The sequence below is a fragment of the Schistocerca serialis genome, chromosome 12 (genome assembly GCF_023864345.2).
Source record: "Schistocerca serialis cubense isolate TAMUIC-IGC-003099 chromosome 12, iqSchSeri2.2, whole genome shotgun sequence".
NCBI lineage: Eukaryota > Metazoa > Arthropoda > Insecta > Orthoptera > Acrididae > Schistocerca > Schistocerca serialis.
In genome coordinates this window covers 109,688,325-109,703,105 of record NC_064649.1, presented here as the reverse complement: position 1 = coordinate 109,703,105, position 14,781 = coordinate 109,688,325, and the positions used below count along the sequence as shown (strand labels likewise).

At 45.6% G+C, this 14,781-nt stretch overlaps 1 protein-coding gene across 1 annotated transcript in view; it reads left to right on the top strand.

Annotated features, from left to right (window-relative positions):
- Positions 1-14,781, top strand: part of LOC126428443 (ras-related protein Rab-8A) — a 267,599-nt gene that overhangs the window by 90,634 nt on the left and 162,184 nt on the right. The window lies entirely within an intron of this gene.

Below are 14,781 nucleotides of genomic sequence, written 5' to 3'. Positions count from 1 at the left end.
AAAGTTTGGCCGTACCTTTTTGTAACACCCTGTATAGGCGTTGCCGACCGCAGCGCCGTATTCTGCCCGTTCACATATCTCCGTATTTGAATACACATGCCTATACTAGTTTCTTTGGCGCTTCAGTGTAAACTAGACGTTTTGACAGTCATATGGCGAAAATAACCTTCAAACTTCCGAAAAGAATTCGACTTAGTAGAACGTGTAAGTTTATTATCGAAAATACGATCGTATGTGGTAGCGAGCGAAGTTTGTGACTAGATTAACGACTCCCTGGTAGAATGGACACAGCATGTTATCCTGGATTGAGAGTCGTAGCCAGATCTAGAAGTAACTTCGGTTGTGTCCAGGGAAGTGTCTTGGGAGCCTCGCTGTTCATGGTGTATCTTAATGACCGTGCGGATATTATTAATAGTGACTTCAGACTTTTTGTAGCTGCAGTTATTTATAATGAAATACTGCCAGAAATAAGCTGCATAAATAATCAGTCAAATCACCATAATATTTGTAAACTGCGTAGAGACTAGCAATTTGCTTTAAATGTTAAGAAATGTAAAATTGCCTACTTAGTTATCTTATCAGTGTAATATTAGTGCGTCACAATTGGAATCGGCCTCCTCTTACAATTGTGTGGGAGTAACACATTGTAGAGAGATGAAATGGAATGATCAAATAGGCTCAGTAGTGGGTTAACAAGGTGGTAGGCTTGGGTTCACTGGCGGACTATTGGGGAAGTGCAATCAACCTGCAAAGGAGATTGCTTACAAATCTCTCTTTGTTATCCATCCTAGAATACTAGTCAAATGTGTGGGACCCGTATGAAAGAGAATAAACGGGGGATATTGAACGTATGCAGAGAAGGTCAGCACAAATGATCACAGGTTTGCTTGACCCGTGGGAGAGTGTCAGAGATGCTGAAGGAACTGAATTGGCAGACTCTTGAAGGCAGATACAAAGTGTCGCAAGAAAGTCTATTAACAAAGTCTCGAGAACCGCGTGATGATTACTGTAGCGATAACTACAAATGGTTCAAATGGCTCTGAGCACTATGCGACTTAACTTCTGAGGTCATCAGTCGCCTATAACTTAGAACTAATTAAACCTAACTAACCTAAGGACATCACACACATCCATGCCCGAGGCAGGATTCGAACTTGCGACCGTAGCGGTCGCCCGGCTCCAGACTGTAGCGCCTAGAACCGCACGGCCACTCAGGCTGGCCGATAACTACAACCCTCGACGTATCGCTTACACAGGGATCGTGAGAAGAAGATTAAATTAATTACAAAGGGTACTAGGAAAGTTTTGCAGTACATCTACATCTACATCCATACTCCGCAAGCCACCTGACGGTGTGTGCCGGAGGGTACCTTGAGTACCTCTATCGGTTCTCCCTTCTATTCCAGTCTCGTATTGTTCGTGGAAAGAAAGATTGTCGGTATGCCTCTGTGTGGGCTATAATCTCTCTGATTTTATCCTCATGGTCTCTTCGCGAGATATACGTAGGAGGAAGCAATATACTGCTTGACTCCTCGGTGAAGGTATGTTCTCGAAACTTCAACAAAAGCCCGTACCGAGCTACTGAGCGTCTCTCCTGCAGAGTCTTCCACTGGAGTTTATCTATCATCTCCGTAACGCTTTCGCGATTACTAAATGATCCTGTAACTAAGCGCGCTGCTCTCCGCTGGATCTTCTCTATCTCTTCTATCAACCCTGTCTGGTACGGATTCCACACCGGTGAGCAGAATTCAAGCAGTGGGCGAACAAGTGTACTGTAACCTATTTCTTTTGGTTTCGTATTGCATTTCCTTAGGATTCTTCCAATGAATCTCAGCCTGGCATCTGCTTTACCAACGATTAATTTTATATGGTCATTCCATTTTAAATCACTCCTAATGCCTACTCCCAGATAATTTATGGAATTAACTGTTTCTAGTTGCTGACCTGCTATATTGTAGTTAAATGATAAAGGATCTTTCTTTCTATGTATTCGCAGCGCGTTACACTTATCTACATTGAGATTCAATAGCCATTCCCCGCACCATTCGTCAATTTGTTGCAAATCCTCTTGCATTTCTGTACAATTTTCCAATGTTACAACCTCTCGATATACTACAGCATCATCCGCAAAAAGCCTCAGTGAACTTCCGATGTCATCCACAAGGTCATTTATGTATATTGTGAATAGCAACGGTCCTACGACACTCCCCTGCGGCACACCTGAAATCACTCTTACTTCGGAAGACTTCTCTCCATTGAGAATGACATGCTGCGTTCTGTTATCTAGGAACTCTTCAATCCAATCACACAATTGGTCCACTAATCCATATGCTCTTACCTTGTTCATTAAACGACTGTGGGAATTGTATCGAACGCCTTGCGGAAGTCAAGAAACACGGCAACTACCTGTGAACCCGTGTCTATGGCCCTCTGAGTCTCGTGGACGAATAGCGCGAGCTGGGTTTCACACGATCATCTTTTTCCAAACCCATGCTGATTGCTGCAGAGTAGATTTATAATCTCCAGAAAAGTCATTATACTCGAACATAATACGTGTTCAAAAATTCTACAATTGATTGAGGTTAGAGATATAGGTCTATAGTTCTGCACATCTGTTCGACGTCTCTTCTTGAAAATGGGGATGACCTGTGCCCTTTTCCAATCTTTTGGACGACGCAGTAATAAGCCGCAGGAAGTTAATTGTTGGTGTGTTGTGAGAATACTTAATACTTGCACTGTAGCCGCTGTGGCAAGTCTGTGCGCAGTCTTCCACCAGCGGGGTTAGTTCGCAGTGCTTGCTATGGCATCGTGATCACGATCGGGCAGTTTTACGGTACAACTTCGTGCGTGGTTTAAACATACGAGGTGTGGCTAGAAAAAAACCGGACTAGTACTGGTGAAACAAAAAAACGAATGCAATAAGGCTGAAAGTCGCGTGGCCTGTCACGTGACTCTCGCTCCGCCTACTGCTCGAGTTTCATCTGCCTCTTGCACTCAGTCTGCCCGTGGCGTCTGTTTTAAGTAGTTGACGTTTTGTCTGTGCGTCGGAAAATGTTGAGTGTACAGAAAGAACAGCGTGTTAACATCAAATTTTGTTTCAAACTAGGAAAATCTGCAAGTGAAACGTTTGTAATGTTACAACAAGTGTACGGCGATGATTGTTTATCGCGAACACAAGTGTTTGAGTCGTTTAAACGATTTAAAGATGGCCGCGAAGACACCAGTGATGACAGTGGCACTGGCAGACCATTGTCAGCAAAATCTGATGCAAACATTGAAAAAATCGGTAAACTTGTTCGACAAGATCGCCGTTTAACAATCAGAGCAGTGTCTGAGTTAACAGGAGTTGACAAGGAAAGTGTTAGGCAGATTCTTCATGAAAGTTTCAACATGAACAAAGTGTGTTCAAAAATGGTTCCAAAGTGTCTCACAATTGAACAGAAGGAACGCCGAAGAATGATTTGTTCTGACGTCCTGGAAAACAATGAAAGTGATCCCACCTTCTTACAAAATGTTATTACTTGCGATGAATCGTGGTTTTTTACTTACGATCCCGAAACTAAACGCCAATCGATGCATTGGAAAACTCCTGGTTCTCCACGACAAAAAAAAGCACGAATGTCAAAATCGAAATTCAAGGCAATGATGATTGTTTTTTTTGACATTAAAGGGATTGTGCACATTGATTGGGTACCAGAGGGACAAACAGTGGATCAGCATTACTACATTAGCGTCCTGGCTACCCTACGTGAGCGAGTACGGAGAAAACGGAACGATTTGTGGAGAAAAAAGTCATGGATCCTTCACCAAGACAATGCCCCAGCTCACAGTGCGTTGTCAGTGAAGACGTTTTTGGCAAAACACAACATTCCCATCTTAGATCATCCACCCTACTCACCTGATTTGGCCCCCTGTGACTTTTTTCTTTTCCCTAAAGTCAACTCAGCTTTGAAAGGAACTAGATTTGAGACTGTTGAAGCAGTAAAAGCAAAAGCGACGGAAGTAATGTATGGACTTACCGAAAATGATCTGCAGCATTGGTATGAACAGTGGAAAATTCGTATGGAGCGGTGTAGAGACCGAGGAGGAGAGTACATTGAAGGAGATAACATGAAATTGTAAATAATTGTAAATAAATGTTTTTTCCAGCATCAGTCCGGTTTTTTTCTAGCCGCACCTCGTAGACCAGTGCTTTGAAGATATGACCTTGCACTTGGTGACGTGTGACCACATCGTACAACCATATTCAGGCGGTAAAGAGAATTCCAAAGACGAAATGTGGCTCTGAAGGACGCTGAGAGGATGGAAAGGTCACGATCATCAGTAACAAAGGAAAACATTGATGCTGTGAGGAAAATGTTAGATGAAGAAAGGCGAGTAACCGTAAGCGGATAGAGAATACCTTAGAGATAAATGCACCACCAATTCGATCGATTCTGTATGATCAATTGCAAGTAAAGGAACTTTGTTGCCTCTGGGTGCTGGACAGATTGGCGGACGAGAAGATGATTTGGTGCTGGGAGATGTTAGAAAAGTTTTCTGAGGGACAGTCTGAGTATGAGAGCAACATCGCGACGAGTGACGAGACTTAGCTGTACTATTATGTCGTGCTAAGGCTCAAAACAAAAATTGTAAAACACACTAAACACACTACGTCCTAAACGTAAACTAAATAATATCAACAAAATGGTTCAAATGGCTCTGAGCACTATGGGACTCAACTGCCGTGGTCATAAGTCCCCTAGAACTTAGAACTACTTAAACCTAACTAACCTAAGGACATCACACACATCCATGCCCGAGGCAGAATTCGAACCTGCGACCGTAGCGGTCGTGCGGTTCCAGACTGTAGCGCCTTTAACCGCTCAATATCAATAAAAATAGCTGTATATGCATATCCCGGGACGCTGAAGATGTCTCGCAAAGAATTAAGGCGAAACGCGTTTGGCGCAAAAATTGTTATATTCAATTGTGATTAGACGGTCCGAAAGCAAACATTATCAACAAACTGTAATTTTATTCGCAACTGAGGACGACACGACTACAAAAGTTGCAGGTGTAAATTATTGTTTCGTCCTATTAGGGTGGATTCTGAATGCCTTTAACTGCGCCTCAGAGAGTTAAATGGAACGTTTGCTGTCGTGGTTGGCCGCAAAGCAGGCACGCACAACGATTGCGGTGCTGACGCGGCGCGCAGTTTGATGAGCTCAGTTAACTGCCGTCTTCCGGTCACAGCCGTCTGCTGTCTGCCTCCATCGCTCGTGCGACGCAGCGCAAAATACTGTATTCTCCTTCCCTGAGTAGATCATGAGATGCAGGCACAAACTGACAAGTATGTCTGCCACAACTGGAGATGCACTCCGTCTTCTGCAAGACGTACTGGTAGTTTCGTATCCACCCAGACATGTTTCAGCACATTTTTTGATATCTATAGTCGGCTTATTTACTTATTTTTCTTCCGCAAAACTGTTGTTTCATCTTATCTTCAAAGAAACTTTTGGTAAAAATACACGCATCAAAAGAAATTTTGCATCACTCCAGTTCCCAGAACTCCTGAAGATAGACGTTGACTGTGAATATTGTATCACAGACACAGTCCCTTTGACTGTTCACAGATATCACTAAATCTGCCCAAAGTCGTAAAGAACCATGCATGAGCAGCGCCTATTAGACGAAAGGATCCCGACAGCCGATTAGTTCCAGTCATTCCACCAGGAAGGAGGTTCACGGCTCTGTAGGTCAACCATGCCTAGACGGTCAATACCGCGGGTCGATCGCGTCCACATAGTTAGTTTGTTCCAGGAAGGGCTCTCAACAAGGGAAGTGCCCAGGCGTCTCGGAGTGAACCAAAGCGATGATGTTCGAACATGGAGGAGATACAAAGAGACAAGAACTGTCGATGACATGCCTCGCTCAGGCCACCCAAGAGCTACTACTGCAGTGGATGACCGCTACATACGGATTATGGCTTGAAGGGACCCTGACAGTAACGCCGCCATGTTGAATAATGCTTTTCGCGCAGCCACAGGACGTCGTGTTACGACTCAAACTGTGCGCAATAGGCTGCATGATAGCAACCTCACTCGTGACGTCCATGGTGAGGTCCATCTTTGCAACCACGACACCGTGCAGCGCGGTTCAGATGGGTTCAACAACATGCCGAATGGACCGCTCAGGATTGACATCACATTCTCCTCACCGATAAGTGTCGCATATGCCTTCAACCAGACAATCGTTGGAGAAGTGTTTGGAGCCAACTCGGTCAGGCTGAACGCCTTAGAAACACTGTCAAGCGAGTGCAGCAATGTGGAGGTTCCCTGCCGTTTTGTGGTGGCATTATGTGGGGCCGACGTAAACCACTGGTGGTCATGGAAGGCGTCGTAACAGCTGTACGATACGTGAATGCCATCCTCCGACCGACACAGCAACCATATAGGCAGCATATTGCCGAGGCATTCGTCTTCATGGACGGCAATTCGTGCCCCCATCGTGCACATCTTGTGAACGACTTCCTTCAGGATAACGACATTGCTCGACTAGAGTCGCCAGCTTGTCCTCCAGACATGAACTCTATCGAACATGCCTGGGGTAGATTGAAAAGGGCTGTTTATGGACGACGAATCGCCATTGAGGAGGGGGCAATCTGGACCAACAGTGTCATGATGAACTTGTGGATAGTATGCCACGACGAATACAGGCATGCATCAATGCAAGAGGACGTGTTACTGGGTATTAGAGGTATCGATGTGTACAGCAATCGCGACCACCGCCTCTGAAGGTCTCGCTGTATGGTGGTACAACATGCAATGTCTGGTTTTCATGAGCACTGAAAAATTCGGAAATGATCTCTATTCCAATTTTTTGTACAGGTTCCGGAACTCTCGGAACCGAGGTGATGCAAAACTGTTTTTGACGTGTGTATTTAAATGCGTAAAATGAGCGATTGTTGTGAAATAATTTTTACGTTGGTTAGCATACGGTACACTGTTGAGACGTACAAAGAAGAGCCTAAGAAACTGTTACACCTGCCTAATATCGTGCAGGGCCCCCGCGAGAACGCAGAAGTGTCGCAACACGACGTGGCATGGATTCAACTAATGACTGAATTAGTGCTGGAGGGAATTGACACCATGAATCCTTCGGGGCCGTCCATAAATCCGTACGAGTACGGGGGAGTGGAGATCTGTTCCCAACAGCTGATTGCAAGACATCCCAGATATCTTCAATATTGTACATGTATGGGGAGTTCGGCGGCTAGCGGAAGTGTTTAAACTCAGAAGAGTGTTCCTGGAGCCAGTCTGTAACAATCCTGGACGTGCGGAACGTGGCATTGTCCTGCTGTACTGCCCAAGTCCGTTGGAATGCACAATGGACACGAATGGATGCAGGTGATCGGACAGGATGCGTACGTACGTGTCACCTGTCAGTTGTATCTAGGCGTGTCAGGGGTCCCATATCAGTCCAACTGCACACACCCCACACCATTACAGAGTCTCCACCAGCTCTGACGTCCTCTGCTGACATGCAGCGTCCACAGATTCTTAATGCTGTCTGCATACCCGTACACGTCCATCCGCTCGATGCAATCTGAAACGACACTCGACCGACCAGGCAACATGTTTCCAGTCATCAACAGGCCAATGTCGATGGTGACAGTTCCCGCCGAGGCGTAAAGCTTTTGTGTCACGCAGTCATCAAGAGTACACGAATGGGCTTTTGGCTCCAAAACACTGTACTGATGATGTTTCATTGAGCGGTTCATACGCTGACACTTGTTGATGGCCAGCATTGAAATCTGCAGCAATTTGCGCAAGGGTTGCAGTTCTGTCACGTTGAAGGATTCTCTTCAGTCGTCGTTGGTCCCGTTCTTTCAGAGTCTTTTTTCCGGTTACAGCGATGACGAAGACTTGATTTTTTGTCCGGTTCTAGGCGCTTCAGTCAGGAACCGCGCTGCTGCGGCGATCGCAGGTTCGAATCCTGCCTCGGGCATGGATGTGTGTGATGTCCTTAGGCCAGTTAGGTTTAAGTTGTTCTAAGTCTAGGGGACTGATGATCTCTGATGTTAAGTCCCACAGTGCTTAGAGCCATTTGAAATACTTTTTATTTTTTGCCGGATTCCTGATGTTTACGATACACTCGTGAAATGGTCATACGGTAAAATCCCCACTTCATCGCTACCTCGGAAATGCTGTGTCCCACTGACCGCGCGCCGACTATAAAACCACGTTCAAACTCACTTAAATCTTGATAACCTGCCACTGTAGCAACAGTAACCGATCTAAAAACTGCGCCAGACACTTGTGTTATACAGGCGTTGCCGACCGCATCGACGTATTCTGCCTGTTTACATATCTCTGTATTTGGATAGACATGCCTGTACCATTTTCTTTGGTTCTTCAGTGTATAGGAAAGGGACTGTCTGCTTCAAGAAATGCAGTCTAAACTCAATTTTACCTAAACTGAACCTGATATTAATTCTGGAAAGCAACACCTAATCGTTAATGATCTTATTGTCCTTGCTGTAATGTAAGATTGGTCCTAACTAATTTTCATGGCTTACCTGTGGAATGGTAATTCAGTGCTGCTCGAACTGAGTGCAAGCCATACCAACTGATAACTTCATTTAATGACATCTGAACAATGACATTAACTAACCCAAACTAGTAAAGGAAAAATTTCTTTGTGAGCTTCCGTTATTCAAACATATAATAATGTTTTGTTTTGAATATGTATGTTCGTGTGTTCTGTTCTGTACTCAAAGTGGTGTGCTTTAATTGTGCTTACATATGCAGTTGATTAAACTGTATGAATTGTAAGCACGTATACGTATAATTCCACATCTAATGCCGCCAAACACACACACACACACACACACACACACACACACACACACTAAAATGACAACATAGCTTATCACGGGCAAATTACACAGCCTTTTTTGTTACGGAAATGTTATTTGAAGCTTTAATAAGTGCAATATGAAACACGTAAAGAGTGATGTGAAAGACCCTACTAGCTCGTATGTTAACAAAATATCTCAGGTTCTTTTTGCATCGTAATTTCATTTAAATTAATAGTGCTTTAATATCATGGGTTCGTCGCGTAGGGAAATAATATTGTGTGGCGTATTTATCACTGATCATTTCGGAGTAAGTTAATTTCTGTGGATTTACTTAGCTGAGATAAAATATAGCTGTTGCAAATAAATTAAAATGACACTGAATTTAAATGATACAATTAAAATGCAAATTTTGTGAGTTATTTCCGCGGTTCTGTGCCGTTTAATATTGGAAATATTCTAATAAAATGCTGTGGCCGTGCGAATGGTCGACAGCAATAAATCATATGTTCGCGCTGTATTGAGCGTTCTGACATTCTGAAAAAATAAGTCATTAGTTTTCTAACATGTAGGGATGCTAAAGGTACATACAGGGTAATTATTGAACTGTATGAAATAAACTGATCATAACTACTGAACGGTTTGCATTAGGACTTCCAAACTTCATGGTTGGTCTCGGGACATATTGGGAGTCAGTATGTGCATGCATGGTTTGGTTTAGAAATGAAGCCCACTTTCATTTGGCTGGGTTCTTCAACAAGCAAAACTGGCGCATTTGGGGGACTGAGAATCCGCATTTCGCGATCGAGAACTCTCTTCACCCTCAACGGGTGACTGTGTGGTATGCAATGTCCAGTTACGGAATAATCGGTGCGATATTTCTTGATGGCACAGTGATTACCGAACGGTACGTGAAGGTTTTGGAAGATGATCGCAGCCCCATTATCGAAAGTGACTCTGATTTATGTATTATTGTATTGTTTATGTTCGACAAGATGTGGTTAGTGCAAGACAGAGCTTGACCCCATCGAAGCAGGAGAGTGTTTGATGTCTTGGAGGAGCGCTTTGGGGACCGCAATACTGACTCTGGGGCACCCAGAGGCCACTGTCATGGGCCTCGATTGGCCGCCATATTCTCCGGATCTGAACACATGCGACTCTTTTTTATGGGGCTATATTAAAGATAATGTATACAGAACAACCCCAAAAACATTGCCGCGCTGAAAACAACCATTCAGGAGGTCATCGATAGCATCGATGTTCCAACACTTCAGCGGGTGTCGCAGAATTTCGCTACTCGTCTGCGCCGCATCATCGCCAATGATGGCACGCATATCGAACACGTCATAACCTAAATCCGAATATCTGTAGTGACGTTTATATATTGAACGAAGTGTTTACGCCGTAGTTCGTAACTAATTAAAGTTTTTTTCATATACACTCCTGGAAATTGAAATAAGAACACCGTGAATTCATTGTCCCAGGAAGGGGAAACTTTATTGACACATTCCTGGGGTCAGATACATCACATGATCACACTGACAGAACCACAGGCACATAGACACAGGCAACAGAGCATGCACAATGTCGGCACTAGTACAGTGTATATCCACCTTTCGCAGCAATGCAGGCTGCTATTCTCCCATGGAGACGATCGTAGAGATGCTGGATGTAGTCCTGTGGAACGGCTTGCCATGCCATTTCCACCTGGCGCGTCAGTTGGACCAGCGTTCGTGCTGGACGTGCAGACCGCGTGAGACGACGCTTCATCCAGTCCCAAACATGCTCAATGGGGGACAGATCCGGAGATCTTGCTGGCCAGGGTAGTTGACTTACACCTTCTAGAGCACGTTGGGTGGCACGGGATACATGCGGACGTGCATTGTCCTGTTGGAACAGCAAGTTCCCTTGCCGGTCTAGGAATGATAGAACGATGGGTTCGATGACGGTTTGGATGTACCGTGCACTATTCAGTGTCCCCTCGACGATCACCAGTGGTGTACGGCCAGTGTAGGAGATCGCTCCCCACACCATGATGCCGGGTGTTGGCCCTGTGTGCTTCGGTCGTATGCAGTCCTGATTGTGGCGCTCACCTGCACGGCGCCAAACACGCATACGACCATCATTGGCACCAAGGCAGAAGCGACTCTCATCGCTGAAGACGACACGTCTCCATTCGTCCCTCCATTCACGCCTGTCGCGACACCACTGGAGGCGGGCTGCACGATGTTGGGGCGTGAGCGGAAGACGGCCTAACGGTGTGCGGGACCGTAGCCCAGCTTCATGGAGACGGTTGCGAATGGTCCTCGCCGATACCCCAGGAGCAACAATGTCCCTAATTTGCTGGGAAGTGGCGGTGCGGTCCCCTACGGCACTGCGTAGGATCCTACGGTCTTTGCGTACATCCGTGCGTCGCTGCGGTCCGGTCCCAGGTCGACGGGAACATGCACCTTCCGCCGACCACTGGCGACAACATCGATGTACTGTGGAGACCTCACGCCCCACGTGTTGAGCAATTCGGCGGTACGTCCACCCGGCCTCCCGCATGCCCACTATACGCCCTCGCTCAAAGTCCGTCAACTGCACATACGGTTCACGTCCACGCTGTCGCGGCATGCTACCAGTGTTAAAGACTGCGATGGAGCTCCGTATGCCACGGCAAACTGGCTGACACTGACGGCTGCGGTGCACAAATGCTGCGCAGCTAGCGCCATTCGACGGCCAACACCGCGGTTCCTGGTGTGTCCGCTGTGCCGTGCGTGTGATCATTGCTTGTACAGCCCTCTCGCAGTGTCCGGAGCAAGTATGGTGGATCTGACACACCGGTGTCAATGTGTTCTTTTTTCTATTTCCAGGAGTGTAGTTCAGGAGTTGTCACCCTGTGAATAAAAGTTTTAAGAGCAAGTAAACACCTGTTTTTTTTTTGTTTTTTTTTTTTGACAGAAATACAGCGTAAGTACACTTACAATGACTCTCACGTCTTCCTCGTCCAAGATCAGGACAGTGTAATCAATTGCATAAAATCATTCGACTGTTACACAGTTACTAATAGCCGGCCGATGTGGCCGAGCGTTTCCAGGCGCTTCAGTCCAGATCCGCGCGACTGCTACGGTCGCAGGTTCGAATTCTGCCTCGGGCATGGACGTGTGTGATATCCTTAGGTTACTTAGGTTTAAGTAGTTCTAAGTTCTAGGGGGGCAACGGCCTTGCCGCAGTGGATACACCGGTTCCCGCGATATCACCGAAGTTAAGCGCTGTCGGGTGTGGCCGACACTTGGATGGGTGACCATCCAGCCACCATGCGCTGTTGCCATTTTTCGGTGTGCACTCAGCCTCGTGATGCCAATTGTGGAGCTACTCGACCGAATAGTAGCGGCTCCGGTCACAGAAAACCATCAATACGACCGGGAGAGCAGTGTGCTGACCACACGCCCCTCCTGTCCGCATCCTCCACTGAGGATGACACGGCGGTCGGATGGTCCCGACGGGCCACTTGTGGCCTGTTAACGGAGTGCATGCAAGTTATAGGGGACTGATGACAAAAAAAAATGGTTCAAATGGCTCTGAGCACTATGGGACTCAACTGCTGAGGTCATTAGTCCCCTAGAACTTAGAACTAGTTAAACCTAACTAACCTAAGGACATCACAAACATCCATGCCCGAGGCAGGATTCGAACCTGCGACCGTAGCGGTCTTGCGGTTCCAGACTACAGCGCCTTTAACCGGGACTGATGACCTCAGATGTTAAGTCCCATAGTGCTCAGAGCCATTTGAACCATTTGAAGTTCCTAATATTTCTAACATAGAGCAAGAAATAATACGCATAATAAATCGATACTGTTTGTAAATACAATTACGTTGAATAATAAATGTTTTTTCTGTGCACTTTTCCGTGCGTCTTTCAAGGATCATGAAAGCTGAATTCATTGCACTTTTCGTAATTCTATGTGAATAAATATTGTTCTCCCCAGGGCAAGCAGTACAGTAACTATGGAAAAGCAAGCAGTGGATCAACAGCATTACATCAAATCACTTGTCAAATTACTCTTTACCAAACCATACTCCTAAACTCATCTACCTCAGTATCTTTTTCTCTGTTCTCTTCAAGCTATTTCAGACCGCTGTGTTACATAGCCAACACGTGACTCACTCACTCATTTGCTAGATTCTGTTAGAATGCCGGCGCAACGACAATACTACTGGCAACCAAAGATCACAGTGATCGTACTGAGAACCTCTGTGTCCCAATATATTCACTGTTGAAGACTACTGTTGCAAAGATCCTTAGCATAGACATATGAAATATTGACATAGCCAATGAAAATATAAAGTTTTCGTCACTTCCATTGGATACCAAAAAAATACTATAATGAAGCACCAAACAAACTGGTATAGGCATGCATATTCAAACATAGTGATATGTAAACGGGCAGAATACGGATCTGCGGTCGACAACGCCTACACAACACAAGAAGTGACTGGCGCAGTTGTTAGATCGGTTACTGCTCCTACAATGGCAGGTTATCAAGATTTAAGTGAGTTTGAACGACACCATATGGCCGGCGCACGAGCGATAGGACACATCATCTCCGCGGTAATAATGAAGTAGGTATTTTCACGTACAACCATTTCACGAGTGTACAATGAATATCTGGAATCCGGTAAAAAATCAAATCTCAGACATCGCTTTGGCCGGAAAAAGATCCTAAAGAATAGGACCAACGACCACTGAAGAAAATCGTTCTGCAATTTGCTGCAGATTTCAATGCTGGGCAATCAACAAGTGTCAGTGTGCGAACCATTCAACGACACTTCATCAGTATGGGCTTTCGGGGTTGAAGGGCCACTCGTGTACCCATGGTGACTGCATGACACAAAGGTTTGCGCCTCGCCTGGGCCTGTCAACACTGACATTGGACTGTTGATGACTGGAAACATGTTGCCTGGTCCGTCGAGTCTGGTTTCAAACTGTATTGAGCAGATGGACGTGTACAGCTATGGAGAGAACCTTACAAATCCATGGACTCTGCATGTCAGCTGGGGACTCTTCAAGCTGGTGGAGGCTCTGTAATGGTGTGGGGCACGTGCAGTTGGAGTGATATGGGACATCTGATTCATGTAGATACTTTGTAGATTCCAGCAGGACAACGCGACGCCCCATACGTCCAGAATTGCTACGGGGTGGCCCCAGGAACACACTTCTGAGTAAACACTTCCGCTGGCCACCAAACTCTCCAGACATGAACATATCTGGGATGCCTTGAAAAGTGCTGTTGAGAAGAAATTTCCATCTCCACGCCCTCTTCCCCCCTGCAGAATTCATGGTGTCACTTCCCTCCAGCACTGCTTCAGACAGTTGAGTCCATGCAACGTCGTGTTGCGGCACTTCTTCGTCCTCGCAGGTGCCCTACACGATATTAAGTGGCTCTTCAGTGTATAAAGCTTTCATCACTTTCATTGAACACCAGAAGTTTTCTAGTATCCATACAGTATTGCGAAGTACGGTTAACTGTACTTTTTGTAATACTGCTACAAGGGGTTCATTTATTAAAAATCAAAGCTTGATTTCAGGTGCAAATGAGAATCTGCAACTGGCGACTATTCTTGTCGCTGTGTGTAATGACAGAAACTCAGTTTTTTGCCCTTCGCCACATGATTTAGGGATCCATTTTATATCTTAATACGGCAGAGATAGGGCGAGCGCAGTGTGCGTGTCTAACGTTTATTGTTTAACATCAGATTCAAGAGTCGTTCGGGCGCCCACCCAGTCTCGGCACATGCAATTTGTTGGTTGGTCGACAGATAAGTTGGAATGCTTGTGGCGACCTAACAAGGGAAACTCCAAATCGCAGTCCTCTCAGATTTAGTGGTAAAATGGCCCAGTGGACAACCTGTCAAAAATTGAACACAGATCAGACATCAAAACAGGAAGAAGATGTAC